The sequence below is a fragment of the Silene latifolia genome, chromosome X (assembly GCF_048544455.1).
Source record: "Silene latifolia isolate original U9 population chromosome X, ASM4854445v1, whole genome shotgun sequence".
Lineage (NCBI taxonomy): Eukaryota > Viridiplantae > Streptophyta > Magnoliopsida > Caryophyllales > Caryophyllaceae > Silene > Silene latifolia.
Window position 1 is genome coordinate 180,031,472 of NC_133537.1, and position 14,750 is coordinate 180,046,221.

The window sequence follows — 14,750 nt, forward strand, 5'->3', positions numbered from 1 at the left end:
GGTGATAGTGGATCGTCTGACCAAGTCAGCTCACTTTGTTCCAATGAAAGATACATGGACTAAGGCACAATTGGCTATGGCCTATCGAAAGAACGTGCTTAAGTTACATGGAGTCCCTAAGGACATAGTGTCTGACAGAGATGCGAGGTTTATATCGAGGTTTTGGAAGGAGTTGCAGGAATCGTTGGGAACAACTTTGAAGATGAGTACAAAGATTTCATCCCGCGACGGATGGGCAGATCGAGAGAACAATCAAGACTCTTGAGGATATGTTGCGAGCTTGTGTGATGGATTTTGGTGGTAGCCGGGAGCAGAGGTTGGACTTGATAGAGTTTTCTTATAACAACAGACTATCACACCGTATTGGTATGGCACCGTTTGAGGCTTTGTATGGGAGGAGATGTAGGAGTCCAATCTGTTGGGACGATAGTCCGAGGCAAAGTGGTTTTAGGACCAGAGATGGTGCATGAGATGGTGGAACAGATTAAGATGATCGGGAACGGATGAGAGAGCGACCCGGGATCGACAAAAGAGTTATGCGAGATCTACATCGTCGGGACATAGAGTTTCAAGTTGGGGACAAGGTTCTTCTGAAAGTGTCTCCGATGCGTGGAGTTATGAGATTTGGGAAGAAAGGCAAGCTAAGTCAGAAGTTTATAGGGCCTTATGAGATCTTAGAGCGAGTTGGGGAAGTTGCTTATCGTCTGGCTTTACCAGCTGCGTTAGAGAGAGTGCATAATGTGTTTCATGTATCGCAGCTGCGGAAGTATGTGAGTGACCCGTCACATGTGTTGGACGCAGAGAGCTTAGAGCTAGATGAGTCCTTATCATATCTTGAGGTGCCTAAGCAGATTCTAGACCGAAAGATTAGAAAGACTAGGAGTGGCGAGACAGTTTTGCTTAAGATCCTTTGGTCTAACCACGAGACCGAGGAAGCTACATGGGAAGCAGAGGATATCATGAAAGAACGTTACCCTTTCCTTTTTGATCAGGTATGTATGGTTACGGGGACGTAACCTTGTTTCTTTTAGGGGGGTAGGAGATGATCGCGAGAGTTTTTAAGAGTTTTATACAGAGTTTTATACACCTTTTATATGTTGTGTCGGGATGTTTGTCGGGATAAGTTGGGTTAGTATCATGTTTTATGTTCGGTTGCTGAGTCGGGAATGTTAGGGGAGTACCTTTGTTTGGTAGTGGTTTGAACTTCGGGGACGAAGTTCCTTTTAAGGAGGGAAGACTGTAATACTCCGTATTTATAAGTCTTGGGGTACTCTATCGAGTAGCCCTTACTCTGTCGAGTAAGGGCAAGTTGCGAAATAAAATAGTTTCTTACCTGTTGGGTACTCGATCGAGTAACTGGGGTACTCGATCGAGTAAGGGGGTACTCGATCGAGTACCTTGGGTACTCGATCGAGTGTCCGGTTTTACGGGGAGTTTTTCTCGGGTTTTGTTAATTATGCGATTAAGGTATTTAAACATAATCGTCATTGTTTTAAATCACTTTTGCAAAACCTAAAACCCTGTTTAAGAGAGAAAGCAACCAGTTCATCTTCCTAATCGCATTCTTAGCGATTCCCGGAGTTCAGACGGTCGGTTCGTGTTGTAGTTCGTATCGTTGAGTTCCTTGCGTCGAGGGTAAGCTTTTAATATAATTTTTATAATGTTTTGCTAAGTTTGGTTAAACCCTAATTTAGGGATTGGGGGTTTTGTGTGTAGTATGTGATGTATAGCCTATATGTGTTATGTGATAGGAGGAGGATTCGTAGAAGAGGCGTTTTGATACTTTGTAGATACCGTCTGCTTGTTGTGCTTTCGGGTAGGATTTCCTACTCGCATTAGTCCCATAATGGGATATTGGTGATGTCTTTGTAGTTAGTTGTTTGATATGATGATTGTATTGTGTTTGTGGTTGTGATTCTTTGTTGATGGTTCTCGAGATGCGTTCTCGGTGAGTGGGGTCACTTGCGGGAGTGACTTCACGCCTAGTTTCGCCCTTCGTGGAACCCGCCACGGAAGGGGATGTGCACATTAATGGGACAGGGTTATCGCTCGTATGATGAGCGGGGCTTAGGTGGGAACGGTGCGGTCCCCATCGGTGTGGTCGGTCCAGTGGACGATCGTATTGAGATGATGGGAGTTGGTGGTGTGTGTGTGTGTGCGTGTGTGACAGTTCAGCTGTCTGTTTATCTTATTATTGTTATCTATATTGATTGTGTGATTAGTACTGACCCCGGTGTTGTTTTGTAAACCTGCGGTGATCCATTCGGGGATGGTGAGCAAGATATTGAGCAGTATTGAGATGAGTACTGGGATAGCTGGGATGCCACGACAGGATGATAGGAATCTTCCGCTGTAGCCTTAGTTTATTTACATTTCAGTTAGAACAGTCATTTGAGAATATTGTATCGTACTTTGGTTTGGTTTTGAGGATTGTATTTATTCATTAAACTATTTATAATAAACGTTGTTTCTGTTTTGTCTATTTGATTATCATACCTCGGGCGACCGAGATGGTGATGTCTTCATACCTGAGTGGTCCTGGTAAGGCACTCGGAGTATGGGGGTGTTACAGTTACGGAAATTTTTAATTAGTCTTATATGTGAATGACATATTGATCATTGGGAATGATTTAAGACTTTTGGAGTTTTATAATACATCTTTAATATCCGGATTTATGATGATAAATCTACATGATATTAGCGTCAAATAAGAAGTCTCATGTTGATAAGATTCATGACTAGTTCAATTAAATTGAACATATTTGATTGATTCCATTTGCTTCCCCTGCCGAATCAATTAAATAGGAAATGATGTATAACACTTCATATACTTTGAGTATGATGAATTGTTTCAAATCGAATTTAAGTAATGGTTACCAAGTAAGCCATAATGATTACCCTTAAGTGCTTGCAGAAGCATTAAGGATGTAATGCAAAGTGTTTATGATGCAATTTTGTGTAAGGGTGTTACACAAATGACAATTGACAATTGAGATTGCGCATGATTTTCGACAAAACCATAATCAAAACACATTAGGATGGTTAAGATACCATTGTGGTTACGTTATTTAAGAAATAGATTTTCTAGAATCATTCTAGGCAATGAAGAACAATGAGAAATATTTACAACGGAAATTGAGTACACTTGCAATCATGGGATGTGCAAGAGGGATGAGTTCCGCACACTGTGAAAACAGTGGGAGCTATTTTAAGGCAAGAAAGCCTATGTCTTGATTGAATCTAGACACGTACTTAGAAAGTTTTGTAATGCAAATGTATACATTACAAAGGAAAACTAGTATGTAGTAAGGTTGAGTAAGGTACAAGAAGTTGATAAAACCTACTAACCAAAGCCTTCTCATGGGCTTAACATGATGAGTCATGTCATATGTCATTTCAATTGCATTGAGATGAATAACTACATATAAAATGAAAATGGATTATAAAATTATGAAGTAGTAATCAGGTATTGACTATTCATATGATAATCACATTTGTCGTTCGAGTTTTTAAATCTAAAAACGCTTTTATACTTTGTTACATCCAAACGGGTTGTAGAGACAACATTGAACCCCGTTAAAGTGAACCCGGATTAACATGGTATTCGCCCATGGTCACTTGTATGAGGTGACGTCTCGAAGTGACTAGAGTGTGATGCGATTGATGGCAAGTTCAAGTGCCATAGAGTCATGTGAGATGACTAGTCGATCACATAGGCAGACTGTTAGGAACACTTTGTCGGGCCTTATGACCGCTTATAGAGTTCTGGCGAATTTATATAGCCTGGTCGTGGCGAGAACTACTATAGTATTCTAATGAGTCGATTCTTTTGACTAAAGACTGTTCGCCTAAGGTGGCACAGTTTCAGATTAACTTTGATTTGTGTTACTACGACCTTCGTAAATGGGGTCAAATTGGCATATTTTGGGTTATGATGGCTGTGGCTAGTCGAAGGGAATAAGTGCGATAAGAATTGTCCACCCTCTTGTCAGGGTTAAAACAATATCTCAAGGCCACTCGAGGAGTAATGAACTGGAAATGCGTGGCCACGCTCGGAAAATATCTATGGTAGATAAATCCGGTCAATCAGTTATTCTCCAATTCGAGGAAACCACTCTCGATATGATCACTTGCAAGTACGACCTTAAAGACACCTTGCATTGAGTGGGAGATAGTAATAGGACAAGAGAATTGGTGACGCACACTTGTCGAGGACAAGGGGAGATTGTTGGAATAAGTGTCCTCCGACAATAATGCGATCACAACTGTTGATCTTAATGATCACATGTTTAAATCTCATTTTAAGAATACATGTGGGATGTAATATTTTACTGTCAACTGGTCCACACATATCGGTAATGATTGGCTGACTAGAGTTTGACATTTCTGTCATGCGACGGTGGTGATCAGTTGATCCCCTTAGGTCATACCTATAGGGAAATACTCTTAATTGATTATTTAATTAATAGTATGCCGATACGAGTTAATTAAATTGCTTAAAATTGACGGATGATTTTGTGAGTAAAGTTAACGTGTCTTTTTGTAATTCGATTGAATTAGATACGGTCTAAGTAATCAAATTGTTTTATTACGTAGATAAAATTATTGTTTACGAAACAATTGAAATTGGATAAATATTTTATTTCAAGTACAAGTTGTTGTAATTTATAATTTGATAAACCATTTTGGTACATGTAATTAAGAATTACAAGTTGATTTTGTATATGACATATTTTTATTAATATGTTAAAAATACATATAGTGTTACATGTCATGTAACATGTGACACATGACAAAATTGACAAATGACAAAATAAAATGGATCCTCCATTTTATATTTATATGTGCCGAAAAATTGGAGGGTTTTAGTGGATAATTTGTGTTTATTATTTTAATAAGTGGAAACACTATGATTACTACCTCTCATAGCCTTGCATGCCTATGTTTTCTTGGGTAGAAAAATTAGTCCATGCATTGGGCACTCTAATCCCCTCCAACCGGTTTATCCAAGAGAAAATGATAGAGTTTTTCTCTATTATTATTCATTCACACTTCAACTTATTTTTGCTAGTGTGTTAAAAATTATGATTTTTCCTCTCTACAATTTATGATAATTCTAGAGAAATAAACTCACATTATCCTATCCTCTTGACCGAAATGTTCAAGAGCATTGCAATTTATTTTGTGTCAATTTTTAAGCAAGACTTATATTATTTCTAGTACATCAATAATATTAGTTATTAAGAGATTTCTTTGGGTATATGCTTTTGGGAGAGATTCTATACTTGAATCTTGTTCATCCATAAGGAAAGCTCAAGAACTAAGTAAGGTAGGTGACCTTACTAGTGCCCAAATATCCGAAACATCCAATGTAAGGAACCGATTTCTTCACTTAACTATTAATGTTTGCATGCATAAGATTTGTATTTAATTTTATGACTAAATTAAATTGTAATATATATGAATATGTTGAGTATATGAGATATAGATTTCTAACAATATTACTAGGATAGTTTAAATAAAGGTCTAGTTCTAGTCACCTCTTTACTCGGGACGAGTAAAGGTTCGGTTTGGGGATGTTTGATGTGACTCTTAACTGCGCACATTTAGTCCCCTAATTGAACCTATTTTGCATACTAATATAGCATTTCATGGCCATTTTATCCGTCAATTCCTTCCTATTTTGCTTTCCTAGTGCATTTTATAGGTCTTAGAGGAAATGAGATAATGAGGCGGAATTCCCATCTCTCGTGCATATTCGGAAGCTTGATGACGATCTTAGATGGACTACTATAAAGAGGAGGCAAGAATGATGACCAATGATGTAGGAATAAAAAGTATATAGAAGGATCATAGGCTTAAAAGCAAGGATGACGAGAAGGAAGCCATTACAGGAAGAAATTGCCTGGAACCAAACCAAGAGTTGCTCCTTTGCCTCTAAAAGTATGCTAGATGAAACGGTGTCGAAAAATCCAGTGGTCTAGGCTTTTGAATCACTCCAATAGAAGTGCGGATGAGGAAATGACGTCCGTTTTACAATCCGAGCTCAAATAGACAAGCTGTCCGCCAATCCGCGAGTCCCGAGACTCAAGACGAGCGTCCCCAGACCCAAGACAAGCGTCTCCCCTGCAAGACGAGCGGATTGTTAGACATTAAAAATGAGAAGCACTCTGCCCAGTGATCCGAGCGTCTTGCTCCCAAGACGGGCGTCTCAGAACCCCATGATCCGAGCGTCTTGCTCCCAAGACGGGCGTCTCAGAACCCCATGATCCGGGCGTCCTGATGCCAATCCGAGCGAATTCCTTGGCAGAACCAACCGTACTTCAAACTGATCCGAGCGGATCGTGGTAGGACTAGCAACGTGATATGCGCATTTCCTTCGGGACTTGCAATTCCCTACTCAACACTTAGCAATGCTATTTACTAATCTACCCTTGCTTAACCTAATGATGTACTACTATATATACTCCATTTATAATAATCAAGATTATCAAGTTCCCTTAGAATAAATCAAGTATTCTTAGATTAAATCAAGTTTCCTTAGATTAAATCAATCTCTCTTAAATTAGATTAGGAGTAGATTAGAATAGATTAACCTCAATCATTCCACAAAATTACACATTAATCTTTCCTTAATTATTGTTCAAGCTTTATTATTATTATTGGGTAATTGAAGATTATTGGGTTATTATTGGATAATTGACAACTCTTCATCAATCAATCAAGTTTTCTTCGATTATTCTTTGCTTTATTATTTGGAATCATCTTCATAGGTATAATTCTCTTTACCCTTGTTTAATTATTGTTAATCACTTTCATTTATTCATCATGTTTTGCTTTGTTAATATGATTGACAACCTTATTAACATGTTAAACTTGATCATGAGTGAGTAGTTTCCTTAGCTAGGATTGATGGGGAATTAGGGGAAACAAACATGGGGATTGATCTATGCTTAATCTAATATGTTTTCATAATTAAATTGCTTGCTTGTTATGATTTCAACTTATGCACATGTTATGTTCGATGAAATGCGAGCCTATGAATCCTTGCATTTTTTTATCCATCACCTATCTTTTCAATGAGGCTTGTAAGCATATTAACCAACTCGAGCCTCATTAGACTATGCATAAAGTTGAATAGGAAGGATTAAGTGAACTTGTAAGTGTTGTACAATCTAATCGATTCGGCTCCGGGACCCAAACCTTCTTAGGGATTGTAAGCATATACACCAACTTGATCCTATCACAACAATAAATGCTTGCATCTAGTTGAGAACATGTTTGTATGATCACCACCATGAATCCCCTATGAACCCATGACATCATAGTGCTTTTAATCATTTGTTTACATCTCTTGATTTATTGCTTGCTTTACTTTATTCCTTCCATTGGTTTAGAACACAACTACAAACCCCAACAATTATGACACTAGCATAAATTGAGATAGATAGACTTAGAACCCAAAGCACACCGTCCCATGGATCGACCTCGACTTAACCACTAGCTAGTTGTTTGTTGAGAATATAAATGTGTTTGATTGAGAGCCCCAACGACACTCCCATCAGTAGCGTTGTTGTTGGTGCCGTGTATTGTGGTTGTTAGGTCAAGGCTCTTGCAACCGTGAGTGGTGTTGCTGCTGATGGTTGGTGCGTGGCTGGTGTTTGTGGCTCACGGGGGAGTTTGGGCAGAGGTGGTTGCCTTGCTAATGGTGGTTGTTTGGGGAGGTTTACATAGGTTGTTTTTAGGTGTAGTTACACAGGAATTGTGGGTATTTGTCATGGGTTAAACACGGGTAGTCATGGGGTGGTTTGGTGTGTTTGACACGGGATTTAATTATATTAAATTATGTACTGCTGTATTAAGTTTAATTGTTTTGTGAATTAGAATAATTATTAATTGTTATTATTATTTATGTTGGTGACATTTTTATTTGAAGAGTATTATTAGTAATTGCCCGAATTGCTTTATTTGGAGTATTTGCCCACCAGGTAGGATAACTACTCAACTGGATTGTCTTATTGTGTTTATATCATTCATATAGCATTTGTGACTGGATGGATATTAGCCTTTGGGTGGTTTATTTATTGGATGGATATTAGCCTTTGGCTGGATTATTGTTAAGGATTGTATTCTGTGGATTATTTGGGTGTTGCATCCATCGGCACATTTGCATCGGTTATTTAGGTTAACCTGGCAAACATCCCTTCGTGGTGATGTAAGGCCCCAGGCTGGTTCTGCAGAGTTGTCTTTGTGTGTCCTCAGATTTATTCCGGTTTTCTTAACATCGGGTTGAGGTTGCCCCAGCCTAGGGTTTGGCGGGATGAACGAGTATTTCATGTGATGAGCTCAGTTGCATTATCATATCATGAATATTCATATTATTCATGTTATTTACTGTAGAATGTTATTCTACTCAACCTTTGGTTGATGTGTTTATTCTCCTGTCAAAATAAAATGATACATGCTTTAATTGATGACGACCTCTGGTGAACCATTTAATATTTCCTGTTAAATGGGGAGTAGATTTAAAATAACATGTACTTGATTAGCTGGGCTGGAGCAATTGGGCATGAGGCATGGACCAGACTTAAGTCTAGCATCACTTAGTTTACAGACGATAATTATATTATGTTTAGATTTTATTTTATTTTCCACTGCGAGTTGTAATTTATATTAGTTCAGTTGTTTACTAAAGTTTTAATAAACCTTTGGGTCATTATATTTTAATAAAGTACTTTGGATTTGTTACTTTTGTTATTCACTGTCTCGGGACACCGATATGGTAACAGTCTTATTTATCTGGGAATGTCTTGCTAATGGTTCCTAGATTAATGGGGGTTCTACAGATCATATGACCTTAATCAATGTAATTGCCCTTTTAATTAGTTAAATCGCACCCCCGGATAACATACCTAGTGAACTTGATCCCTGGACCTTTTAATCTTATTGAATTTGCCTTTATTATATTTGCAATTAGTTATAGCGAAATCAAACCTTCAAAAAATTGTTACCTTAAGACGAACTAAAGAACTAGCAAATAGTTAATTATCGCTTCTTATGGATTCAATACCTTTCTTACCGCTGACTATTAGTTAGTAGTGAACTAGGTTTACTTTGATTAAGGTGATACGACTTTTGCCTTGTCAAATTTGGCGTCGTTGCCGGGGAGGCAACTATTTTCTGTTTGTTTTTATTTAGTTTTCCGTTTGTCTCATTTTATATTTTTCTTGTTAATCTCGTGTACGCCCAGGTCTAACAGGTTGGAGATTGTACCTTTTAATCCCGCATAAGAGAAGACAATTCACTATAGATGGAATTTTCAGAGAGAAATAAGTCAAGTAGAAGAGTTGAGTATACTTGACGTCGAACCCGATTAGCCTATTTCGTCAGAAGATCCGTCCTTTTAAGGGGACAACCCAGTTTCTGACAATTTTGTACCAGTTCCTCCAATAGCCAAGATGCTTACACTAGATAGTCATTCCAAGCCTACTCTTGCCTCTATCGCTAAGGGATTCAAGCTCCCCACTACAAATAATGGTACCTTTGAGATTCGTCCATCCTTCATCAATTTGGTGGAACGAAACATGTATGGAGGAGGAGTTAATGAGGTTACTGGTAAGAATATGGACAAATTCACTGATTATTGATGCTCCATTCCTTTGACTGCTAGGGTAACACATGACCAAGTGAAGAAAGTGTTGTTTCCTTTTTATCTAAGGGACATTGCAGCAGAGTAGCTCCATTATCTAGATATGGAAGCACACGATATTACTGACTGGAATTCGCTAGCTCTTGCATTCTAAAAGAGATATTACCCACCACAGAAGACCAATTCTATGAGAAGTCAAATTATAAGTTTCAAACAAGGTCCTACTGAATATTTGAATGAGGCATGGATTCGCATCAAAAGATTGGTCCGTGCTGTTCCGCACCATGGGTTTCAGTAGTGGTTTCTTTGCAACCAGTTTTACAATGGGATGTACGATGATCATAGAGCTCTGCTTGATTCTTCTGCCAATGAGAGGTTTCAGAATAATACTAATGATGCTAACGCATGGAAATTGATCGGGGAGTTGTCTACTCACACTGTTGAGTATGGCAACCCTAGAGGTAGCCGAATATGGGGTGGTTCAAATAGTGCAGTTACAGCACACTTAGAGGCATTGACTGCTACATTTGTCGAATTGAAGATGTCCTAGTCCGTTGGTCAATAGCAGACGGTTCATGCCATGGCTCAGCAAGAGGTGCCTAGTGAACAATGTGGAGTTGACGGTCATAGTGCAGCTAGATGTATGAGCATGATAAAGCAAGTCCATGCTTTCCAGCCTTTCAAGCAAGGTACTCCTTATTCTAATTTCATCACCGAGAGGAGTCAGAATGTGCTGAATCCTACCCCACCAAAGAACAATGCCTATGTCATTCCCCAGAATCCTGGTAATCAGCCACAGGGCAACTTTATTAGGCAAAACCAAGGAGGCCAAAACTTCAATCATCAACAATCCCAACAGATGCAACCTCCTCAACAAGCTCTGAGTAATGATATGTCTGAGATCAAGGCTATGTTACTACAGTAGATGATGGTGTCCGAGAAGCAGGAGGCTTTAATTACTTAATTGTTGGCTCACAACAAGATTTTAGATAATCATATTGCCCAGTTGTCAAGCCAAAATTCGAGTAGGCAGCCCGATAATCTTCTTCCCCAAGGTAAACAAGCACATGAACAAGTTAATGCTATTTCGTTGAGGAGTGATGAGCAGTATTTTGGTAGCTTTTGCCCCGCATTTATATCTTATTCAGACTCGATTTTGTGTGCCTTAATCGTTAAATAACTCATTTGTTAATTTAATTAGTATTTAATAGTTTTATTCTAACTATCGCTAATAAATGTATTTATTTGTCATTGTTTAGTTTTATAACTCGTTTTATTTGTTAATTAGTGATTTTTAGTTTTATTATAAAGGTTATATGAATAATGGTTTTTATATTAAGTTTTTATTACCGCTTTACTTTTATATAATTTAATTTTGTAGGAAATTGATTCGTGAATAAGAAGAATGGAAGATTACGAGATAGTTGAATTTGAATTGAGACGAGTCGAATAGAAGCAAGTCAAGCAAATGACCAAAATAAGCAAAATGGAGCCCCGGATGTGAGTTTCGAGTAGTGTCCCTAAAAGCAAATAAAAGAAAGCCAAGAGCAAAGTGGGAATCAAATGAAAACCAATATAAAAGTCAAAGGATGACTTTGAGCTTTCCCTTTCACCATCGACACCACCATACTCCTTTTCCTTCCCCTACAATTCATCACACTCGACATTTACACCATCACCATAGCTGCAACACCTCCTTCACCATTTCATCACCATCACCATTCCACTTCTTTCATCAAACACCATCACCATAGCTGCAAGGCAGCAGCGGCACCATAACCGTGCTGCTCATTTTTCCCTCGTGAACCGACAAGAACAACAAAAACCCAGCAACCATCACCCACTTCACATACCTGCAATTCACCATGAAAACCCAACAGCAACCGCCATCACCATCCTCCATTCAACCTCCATTTCAATTTCACCATTTCCAAACACCACCACTGCAACTCCAATCATCACCACGACAACAAACAACCTTCCACCATTTCATCAATCATTACCACGCACCCACCCATTCCGACACCAATCAACAGCTACCCCAATCACCATCCCCGCCTAATTCACCACCTGCATCAGTCTTCATCCAATCACCATCCTTCACTGAGAAACCACAACCACTAGCATCACCAACCTCCATTAACACCACCATCCCAGGTGTCACCATCTCACCATTGGCGCCATAACTGAATTAGTCAAGGCCGAAATCGAAACCGAGTCAATATGAAGCAGATGTACTCCGTGCCGGTCAACCGACAGCCGACTCCCTCAACCGGCAGAACACACTAAATTTTCCTCCAATTAATTGTGTGCTCGCTACCGGCCATAGCCACCGGCGGCCGGGCTACCAGCACGCAACACGCAATTCAAATCCCGTATCATTCTTCGTCTCGATGCCGGTGCCCCGGTAGCCGACATGCCGGCGTACGCAACACCCACATCAATTTCATCTCTTTCTTCAATGGCCTCGCTACCGGCGTAAAGCCCGGCCTCCGGCGGACCGACAGCCACTCCCATAGACCGCGTTTGTCGTTTTTTCCCCTTTCCTCTCTTTTGTTTTCTTTCGTTTGTTTTGTTTTAGGGATGTAATGTGTCGATAGATTAGTATTAGTAAGATTATTATTATTATTAGAATTATTATATTATTAGTTATTATTACTATTAGACTAGTATATAAAAGACACACTACCTTAGAAGAGAATTAGACTACCATAGAATTAGATAGAAATTAGTTTAGCTTAGTTTTATTCTCTCTAGTCTCTCTATATTGTAACTTAAGAATCCACATATTTACTCTCTCATTTTCATTCAATAAAATTTGCAATCTTTCTTTAATTATTAGTTAAATTCTTCCTTTGTTTATGCAAGTTCTTCATATCTCATTAGTATACAATTAGTATTTTGGGTTGTATTTGAAGATTAGAAGAAATTCATTCTTCCATTATCGTCCAAGATTGTTACTTTCCTCTTTGTTGGTACAATTCTCATCTTTTGTTTACATTATTTTCATTTGTTTACATTTCTTATGTTGTTTAATTGTTATTCATTCAAAGTTTCTATCTTTATGATATTTAGCATGTTTGTGTGTGTATTGTTCCATCTTATTGTTAGTTTTTCATCCTTAAACATGTGTGAGTAGTTCTCCTCTAGGGCTTAGGGGGATCTCGGGTCTATAATGGGTATGATTTTGGGTTAGAATTATAAGGAATTGGGTGTTTTATTGGTTGTCACTTTCTTGCACATAAAGTGTTTGTAGAATTGCTCCTATGAAAGTTTGAGTATTTTCTCACATGTTTAGTTGTCTTGGTGTCTATACTAGTGGATGAACAATCTTGGTGTGTAGACTATTGGATGATGTTTGTGTATGTGTGTGACGGTTTTAGTTAATCACATGAAAGCGGGTTAACGAATTCTAGGTGCCCTAAGACATTAGGCATAATTTCTTGACTAATTGAATCACATATTCCCCATATTTGCCTTGTTTCATGCCCAATGACCCGAGTGAACCCGAAAGCTCTAGTCTTTCTCATATTGATCAACTACAATTGCATTTAGCTTAATTTGATTCCTTAATTGCATCTTAGTTTACCATTAATCAATCTTTCATTATTAGGCTAAATTGGGACTTAAACGGACTAAGTATACACCCCCGGCATCTTTGTGTTCGACACCCGAATAAATACTACTTTTATTTGGTTCTTTATAAATTGTTTTTGGTACCGGGAGTGACGGCAAAAACCCGGTTATCAAAATGGCGCCGTTGCCGGGGATGGCGGTAGGTTATGCTTAGTTAGTTAGAGTCTTAGGCTTAGTCTTTACTTGTTGTTTGCTTGTTTGTATAGTTTGTGTGCTTCTTGTAGAGTGTGTGTGATTTTTGCCTTACCCTAGTGTGTAAAAGCACTAGGAGTCTTACGGTTTGACAAGTTGTATGCCTAGGAGGAACCACCAAGCTTCTCTTTGACTCCGATCCCGAAAGGCTTTTTAGAGCCTTAAGGAATAGGACCATTGCAAGGGTTATAACCTCTTCTCAAGCAACCATAAACCAAGCAAATCCACCCATCCAACCTCTCATTGAAAACACAACTCAACAACAACCAAACATTACAATTGAGCCTTCAATAGAAAATCCATTTCACAACTTCCAACTTCCAAATAACCCACCTCAAACACCACCTTCTCATATACCAAATCCACCACCATCACCAATGGCTTTACGCGATCATAACCGTCCAAACCATAATGATGCTTGTAACCCCATCAATTTTGACACCTTGGCTCCAAACAATTTTGAGATGCACCCGGCTCAAGTTGGCCTAATTGAAAAAGACTTGTTTGGAGGACACATTGAAGAAGATGCTCATGCTCACCTAAGGAGGTTCAAGAGGAAAGTCTCTATGATGAAAAAGAATGGGGTATCCGAGGATACACTAAGGATGATGTTATTCCCATTTTCTCTAACGGGCAAGGCGGATCGTTGGTTGAATGTGCACCCTCCGGACACATTTACTACATGGGATGCCTTAGCCAAGGCGTTCCTAGAGAAGTATTATCCATCATCAAAGACCGCTATGCTCCGGAACGAATTCATACCTTTCAACAAGAGGATGGAGAATCCTTGGGTGAGGCATGGGATAGATATCAAGACCTTATTACTAGTTGCCCTCACCATGGAATTCCGGATTGGTATGTCACACAAACCTTCTTCCAAACCTTGTTGCCAAGAACAAAAGAAATGGTGAATGCCTCCGCCGGAGGGAGATTCGATCATTTGGGTGATGAAGAAGGAACTACTCTAATCAAGAAAATGGTGGACTCCGAGGCAAATTACGGCACAAGAGTGAATGTCTTGAGAAGAAGTAAGCACCCTCCAGAATTCTGAGTGAATGTGGAAACTAATGCTAAGCTTGATATGCTCACCAAAAAGCTTGAAGAGTTAAGTAAGAAGAAGCAAGTGAACCAAGTGAATCAAACTACCACTTCTCATGCACCATCCATGGAGGAAGTGATGCAAAGATCAACATGTGAGTCATGTGGAGGGATAGGTCACACTTATGAAGTATGTGCAAATAACGATTACAACAACTTTGATGGGAACAATGTG

General features: G+C 38.9%; 1 non-coding gene across 1 annotated transcript; it reads right to left on the reverse strand.

Annotated features, from left to right (window-relative positions):
* Positions 1 to 14,217: 14,217 nt before the first annotated feature.
* Positions 14,218 to 14,323, reverse strand: LOC141624998 (small nucleolar RNA R71). The gene has a single exon (XR_012534798.1). It is a non-coding gene; the product is annotated as a small nucleolar RNA R71 (small nucleolar RNA).
* Positions 14,324 to 14,750: the final 427 nt, after the last annotated feature.